The following is a 6,000-nucleotide window of genomic DNA, read 5'->3' on the forward strand; positions in this document are numbered from 1 at the left end:
TTAAAGGTAAGCACTGTTTCTGCCCGGTTTCGAACCGGGGACCTTTCGCGTGTGAGGCGAACGTGATAACCACTACACTACAGAAACCCATTCATGCTGTTTTTTTGAGCCTTGCAGACCGAAAGTCTACCCTAAAGTAAGATCGGTGAAAAGAGCTGCTGAAAGTGACATTGACAAAAAGCACTAGTGCGCTCAAATTGTTTCTGCCCGGTTTCGAACCGGGGACCTTTCGCGTGTTAAGCGAACGTGATAACCACTACACTACAGAAACCTATCACGACAGCACTTTTCGGGTTGGTTGCTCGGAGGTTGGGGTCACCGTATTAGCTATTATTTGCTTCTGGTTGGTTGATAACCTGAGTTCAGTTTACCGTCCTTGCAAATGATACTCTTTGGTAATGAAGCAAAGAAGGAAGAAAGCCCATCTCGGATGCCTAACTTGATACAAATAACATCCTCAAAACAGCAAGTACTGGCAAGATACACTGAGTCATGGATATCACCTCTAGCTTTTCCACACACTTTTCTCACCAGGTCAGCTGAAAACATACGCCAATGGTCGTCAGGTTTTCCAGCTCAGCTGACTAAGCAGGAGAACCAAAGTCCACATTCCAATTGCCTTTGGGTCCAGAAAACAAGTTTGCCTAAACACCAAACACTTACAGCGATGGTCAGCTCATAAACAGTGAAGAAAAAGAGCTCACATTGAAGGTGTTGCACCTAAACTTTGCTTTGTATTGGCAGATTTGGCTTACGGCTGCCAGAGGGGCAAGGCATGGCAAGAGCTTTGAGTTTGCCAGACTGTGAAAAAGTTAAAGGTAAGCACTGTTTCTGCCCGGTTTCGAACCGGGGACCTTTCGCGTGTGAGGCGAACGTGATAACCACTACACTACAGAAACCCATTCATGCTGTTTTTTTGAGCCTTGCAGACCGAAAGTCTACCCTAAAGTAAGATCGGTGAAAAGAGCTGCTGAAAGCGACATTGACAAAAAGCACTAGCGCGCTCAAATTGTTTCTGCCCGGTTTCGAACCGGGGACCTTTCGCGTGTTAGGCGAACGTGATAACCACTACACTACAGAAACCTATCATGACAGCAGTTTTCGGGTTGGTTGCTCGGAGGTTGGGGTCACCGTATTAGCTATTATTTGCTTCTGGTTGGTTGATAACCTGAGTTCAGTTTACCGTCCTTGCAAATGATACTCTTTGGTAATGAAGCAAAGAAGGAAGAAAGCCCATCTCGGATGCCTAACTTGATACAAATAACATCCTCAAAACAGCCAGTACTGGCAAGATACACTGAGTCATGGATATCACCTCTAGCTTTTCCACACACTTTTCTCACCAGGTCAGCTGAAAACATACGCCAATGGTCGTCAGGTTTTCCAGCTCAGCTGACTAAGCAGGAGAACCAAAGTCCACATTCCAATTGCCTTTGGGTCCAGAAAACAAGTTTGCCTAAACACCAAACACTTACAGCGATGGTCAGCTCATAAACAGTGAAGAAAAAGAGCTCACATTGAAGGTGTTGCACCTAAACTGTGCTTTGTATTGGCAGATTTGGCTTACGGCTGCCAGAGGGGCAAGGCATGGCAAGAGCTTTGAGTTTGCCAGACTGTGAAAAAGTTAAAGGTAAGCACTGTTTCTGCCCGGTTTCGAACCGGGGACCTTTCGCGTGTGAGGCGAACGTGATAACCACTACACTACAGAAACCCATTCATGCTGTTTTTTTGAGCCTTGCAGACCGAAAGTCTACCCTAAAGTATGATCGGTGAAAAGAGCTGCTGAAAGTGACATTGACAAAAAGCACTAGTGCGCTCAAATTGTTTCTGCCCGGTTTCAAACCGGGGACCTTTCGCGTGTTAGGCGAACGTGATAACCACTACACTACAGAAACCTATCACGACAGCACTTTTCGGGTTGGTTGCTCGGAGGTTGGGGTCACCGTATTAGCTATTATTTGCTTCTGGTTGGTTGATAACCTGAGTTCAGTTTACCGTCCTTGCAAATGATACTCTTTGGTAATGAAGCAAAGAAGGAAGAAAGCCCATCTCGGATGCCTAACTTGATACAAATAACATCCTCAAAACAGCAAGTACTGGCAAGATACACTGAGTCATGGATATCACCTCTAGCTTTTCCACACACTTTTCTCACCTGGTCAGCTGAAAACATACGCCAATGGTCGTCAGGTTTTCCAGCTCAGCTGACTAAGCAGGAGAACCAAAGTCCACATTCCAATTGCCTTTGGGTGCAGAAAACAAGTTTGCCTAAACACCAAACACTTACAGCGATGGTCAGCTCATAAACAGTGAAGAAAAAGAGCTCACATTGAAGGTGTTGCACCTAAACTGTGCTTTGTATTGGCAGATTTGGCTTACGGCTGCCAGAGGGGCAAGGCATGGCAAGAGCTTTGAGTTTGCCAGACTGTGAAAAAGTTAAAGGTAAGCACTGTTTCTGCCCGGTTTCGAACCGGGGACCTTTCGCGTGTGAGGCGAACGTGATAACCACTACACTACAGAAACCCATTCATGCTGTTTTTTTGAGCCTTGCAGACCGAAAGTCTACCCTAAAGTAAGATCGGTGAAAAGAGCTGCTGAAAGTGACATTGACAAAAAGCACTAGTGCGCTCAAATTGTTTCTGCCCGGTTTCGAACCGGGGACCTTTCGCGTGTTAAGCGAACGTGATAACCACTACACTACAGAAACCTATCACGACAGCACTTTTCGGGTTGGTTGCTCGGAGGTTGGGGTCACCGTATTAGCTATTATTTGCTTCTGGTTGGTTGATAACCTGAGTTCAGTTTACCGTCCTTGCAAATGATACTCTTTGGTAATGAAGCAAAGAAGGAAGAAAGCCCATCTCGGATGCCTAACTTGATACAAATAACATCCTCAAAACAGCAAGTACTGGCAAGATACACTGAGTCATGGATATCACCTCTAGCTTTTCCACACACTTTTCTCACCAGGTCAGCTGAAAACATACGCCAATGGTCGTCAGGTTTTCCAGCTCAGCTGACTAAGCAGGAGAACCAAAGTCCACATTCCAATTGCCTTTGGGTCCAGAAAACAAGTTTGCCTAAACACCAAACACTTACAGCGATGGTCAGCTCATAAACAGTGAAGAAAAAGAGCTCACATTGAAGGTGTTGCACCTAAACTGTGCTTTGTATTGGCAGATTTGGCTTACGGCTGCCAGAGGGGCAAGGCATGGCAAGAGCTTTGAGTTTGCCAGACTGTGAAAAAGTTAAAGGTAAGCACTGTTTCTGCCCGGTTTCGAACCGGGGACCTTTCGCGTGTGAGGCGAACGTGATAACCACTACACTACAGAAACCCATTCATGCTGTTTTTTTGAGCCTTGCAGACCGAAAGTCTACCCTAAAGTAAGATCGGTGAAAAGAGCTGCTGAAAGTGACATTGACAAAAAGCACTAGTGCGCTCAAATTGTTTCTGCCCGGTTTCGAACCGGGGACCTTTCGCGTGTTAGGCGAACGTGATAACCACTACACTACAGAAACCTATCACGACAGCACTTTTCGGGTTGGTTGCTCGGAGGTTGGGGTCACCGTATTAGCTATTATTTGCTTCTGGTTGGTTGATAACCTGAGTTCAGTTTACCGTCCTTGCAAATAATACTCTTTGGTAATGAAGCAAAGAAGGAAGAAAGCCCATCTCGGATGCCTAACTTGATACAAATAACATCCTCAAAACAGCCAGTACTGGCAAGATACACTGAGTCATGGATATCACCTCTAGCTTTTCCACACACTTTTCTCACCAGGTCAGCTGAAAACATACGCCAATGGTCGTCAGGTTTTCCAGCTCAGCTGACTAAGCAGGAGAACCAAAGTCCACATTCCAATTGCCTTTGGGTCCAGAAAACAAGTTTGCCTAAACACCAAACACCTACAGCGATGGTCAGCTCATAAACAGTGAAGAAAAAGAGCTCACATTGAAGGTGTTGCACCTAAACTGTGCTTTGTATTGGCAGATTTGGCTTACGGCTGCCAGAGGGGCAAGGCATGGCAAGAGCTTTGAGTTTGCCAGACTGTGAAAAAGTTAAAGGTAAGCACTGTTTCTGCCCGGTTTCGAACCGGGGACCTTTCGCGTGCGAGGCGAACGTGATAACCACTACACTACAGAAACCCATTCATGCTGTTTTTTTGAGCCTTGCAGACCGAAAGTCTACCCTAAAGTAAGATCGGTGAAAAGAGCTGCTGAAAGTGACATTGACAAAAAGCACTAGTGCGCTCAAATTGTTTCTGCCCGGTTTCGAACCGGGGACCTTTCGCGTGTTAGGCGAACGTGATAACCACTACACTACAGAAACCTATCACGACAGCACTTTTCGGGTTGGTTGCTCGGAGGTTGGGGTCACCGTATTAGCTATTATTTGCTTCTGGTTGGTTGATAACCTGAGTTCAGTTTACCGTCCTTGCAAATGATACTCTTTGGTAATGAAGCAAAGAAGGAAGAAAGCCCATCTCGGATGCCTAACTTGATACAAATAACATCCTCAAAACAGCAAGTACTGGCAAGATACACTGAGTCATGGATATCACCTCTAGCTTTTCCACACACTTTTCTCACCAGGTCAGCTGAAAACATACGCCAATGGTCGTCAGGTTTTCCAGCTCAGCTGACTAAGCAGGAGAACCAAAGTCCACATTCCAATTGCCTTTGGGTCCAGAAAACAAGTTTGCCTAAACACCAAACACTTACAGCGATGGTCAGCTCATAAACAGTGAAGAAAAAGAGCTCACATTGAAGGTGTTGCACCTAAACTGTGCTTTGTATTGGCAGATTTGGCTTACGGCTGCCAGAGGGGCAAGGCATGGCAAGAGCTTTGAGTTTGCCAGACTGTGAAAAAGTTAAAGGTAAGCACTGTTTCTGCCCGGTTTCGAACCGGGGACCTTTCGCGTGTGAGGCGAACGTGATAACCACTACACTACAGAAACTCATTCATGCTGTTTTTTTGAGCCTTGCAGACCGAAAGTCTACCCTAAAGTAAGATCGGTGAAAAGAGCTGCTGAAAGCGACATTGACAAAAAGCACTAGCGCGCTCAAATTGTTTCTGCCCGGTTTCGAACCGGGGACCTTTCGCGTGTTAGGGGAACGTGATAACCACTACACTACAGAAACCTATCACGACAGCACTTTTCGGGTTGGTTGCTCGGAGGTTGGGGTCACCGTATTAGCTATTATTTGCTTCTGGTTGGTTGATAACCTGAGTTCAGTTTACCGTCCTTGCAAATGATACTCTTTGGTAATGAAGCAAAGAAGGAAGAAAGCCCATCTCGGATGCCTAACTTGATACAAATAACATCCTCAAAACAGCCAGTACTGGCAAGATACACTGAGTCATGGATATCACCTCTAGCTTTTCCACACACTTTTCTCACCAGGTCAGCTGAAAACATACGCCAATGGTCGTCAGGTTTTCCAGCTCAGCTGACTAAGCAGGAGAACCAAAGTCCACATTCCAATTGCCTTTGGGTGCAGAAAACAAGTTTGCCTAAACACCAAACACTTACAGCGATGGTCAGCTCATAAACAGTGAAGAAAAAGAGCTCACATTGAAGGTGTTGCACCTAAACTGTGCTTTGTATTGGCAGATTTGGCTTACGGCTGCCAGAGGGGCAAGGCATGGCAAGAGCTTTGAGTTTGCCAGACTGTGAAAAAGTTAAAGGTAAGCACTGTTTCTGCCCGGTTTCGAACCGGGGACCTTTCGCGTGTGAGGCGAACGTGATAACCACTACACTACAGAAACCCATTCATGCTGTTTTTTTGAGCCTTGCAGACCGAAAGTCTACCCTAAAGTAAGATCGGTGAAAAGAGCTGCTGAAAGCGACATTGACAAAAAGCACTAGCGCGCTCAAATTGTTTCTGCCCGGTTTCGAACCGGGGACCTTTCGCGTGTTAGGCGAACGTGATAACCACTACACTACAGAAACCTATCATGACAGCACTTTTCAGGTTGGTTGCTCGGAGGTTGGGGT

The 6,000-nt window shown here is 46.0% G+C and overlaps 12 non-coding genes across 12 annotated transcripts; all 12 read right to left on the reverse strand.

The window, feature by feature from the left end:
• Positions 1-14: 14 nt before the first annotated feature.
• Positions 15-87, reverse strand: TRNAV-CAC (transfer RNA valine (anticodon CAC)). The gene has a single exon. It is a non-coding gene; the product is annotated as a tRNA-Val (tRNA).
• A 739-nt stretch (positions 88-826) lies between these two features.
• Positions 827-899, reverse strand: TRNAV-CAC (transfer RNA valine (anticodon CAC)). Its single transcript has one exon. It is a non-coding gene; the product is annotated as a tRNA-Val (tRNA).
• Positions 900-1,010: 111 nt separating this feature from the next.
• On the reverse strand, positions 1,011-1,083 carry TRNAV-AAC (transfer RNA valine (anticodon AAC)). Its single transcript has one exon. It is a non-coding gene; the product is annotated as a tRNA-Val (tRNA).
• Positions 1,084-1,638: 555 nt separating this feature from the next.
• TRNAV-CAC (transfer RNA valine (anticodon CAC)) lies at positions 1,639-1,711 on the reverse strand. The gene has a single exon. It is a non-coding gene; the product is annotated as a tRNA-Val (tRNA).
• Positions 1,712-2,450: 739 nt separating this feature from the next.
• On the reverse strand, positions 2,451-2,523 carry TRNAV-CAC (transfer RNA valine (anticodon CAC)). Its single transcript has one exon. It is a non-coding gene; the product is annotated as a tRNA-Val (tRNA).
• Positions 2,524-3,262: 739 nt separating this feature from the next.
• On the reverse strand, positions 3,263-3,335 carry TRNAV-CAC (transfer RNA valine (anticodon CAC)). Its single transcript has one exon. It is a non-coding gene; the product is annotated as a tRNA-Val (tRNA).
• A 111-nt stretch (positions 3,336-3,446) lies between these two features.
• Positions 3,447-3,519, reverse strand: TRNAV-AAC (transfer RNA valine (anticodon AAC)). The gene has a single exon. It is a non-coding gene; the product is annotated as a tRNA-Val (tRNA).
• Positions 3,520-4,074: 555 nt separating this feature from the next.
• On the reverse strand, positions 4,075-4,147 carry TRNAA-CGC (transfer RNA alanine (anticodon CGC)). The gene has a single exon. It is a non-coding gene; the product is annotated as a tRNA-Ala (tRNA).
• A 111-nt stretch (positions 4,148-4,258) lies between these two features.
• TRNAV-AAC (transfer RNA valine (anticodon AAC)) lies at positions 4,259-4,331 on the reverse strand. The gene has a single exon. It is a non-coding gene; the product is annotated as a tRNA-Val (tRNA).
• A 555-nt stretch (positions 4,332-4,886) lies between these two features.
• TRNAV-CAC (transfer RNA valine (anticodon CAC)) lies at positions 4,887-4,959 on the reverse strand. The gene has a single exon. It is a non-coding gene; the product is annotated as a tRNA-Val (tRNA).
• Positions 4,960-5,698: 739 nt separating this feature from the next.
• Positions 5,699-5,771, reverse strand: TRNAV-CAC (transfer RNA valine (anticodon CAC)). Its single transcript has one exon. It is a non-coding gene; the product is annotated as a tRNA-Val (tRNA).
• Positions 5,772-5,882: 111 nt separating this feature from the next.
• TRNAV-AAC (transfer RNA valine (anticodon AAC)) lies at positions 5,883-5,955 on the reverse strand. Its single transcript has one exon. It is a non-coding gene; the product is annotated as a tRNA-Val (tRNA).
• Between the last annotated feature and the right edge of the window lie 45 nt (positions 5,956-6,000).

This window comes from Lithobates pipiens, unplaced genomic scaffold (assembly GCF_037356315.1).
Source record: "Lithobates pipiens isolate NorthernLeopardFrog02 unplaced genomic scaffold, aLitPip1_a1.2 Scaffold_8, whole genome shotgun sequence".
NCBI lineage: Eukaryota > Metazoa > Chordata > Amphibia > Anura > Ranidae > Lithobates > Lithobates pipiens.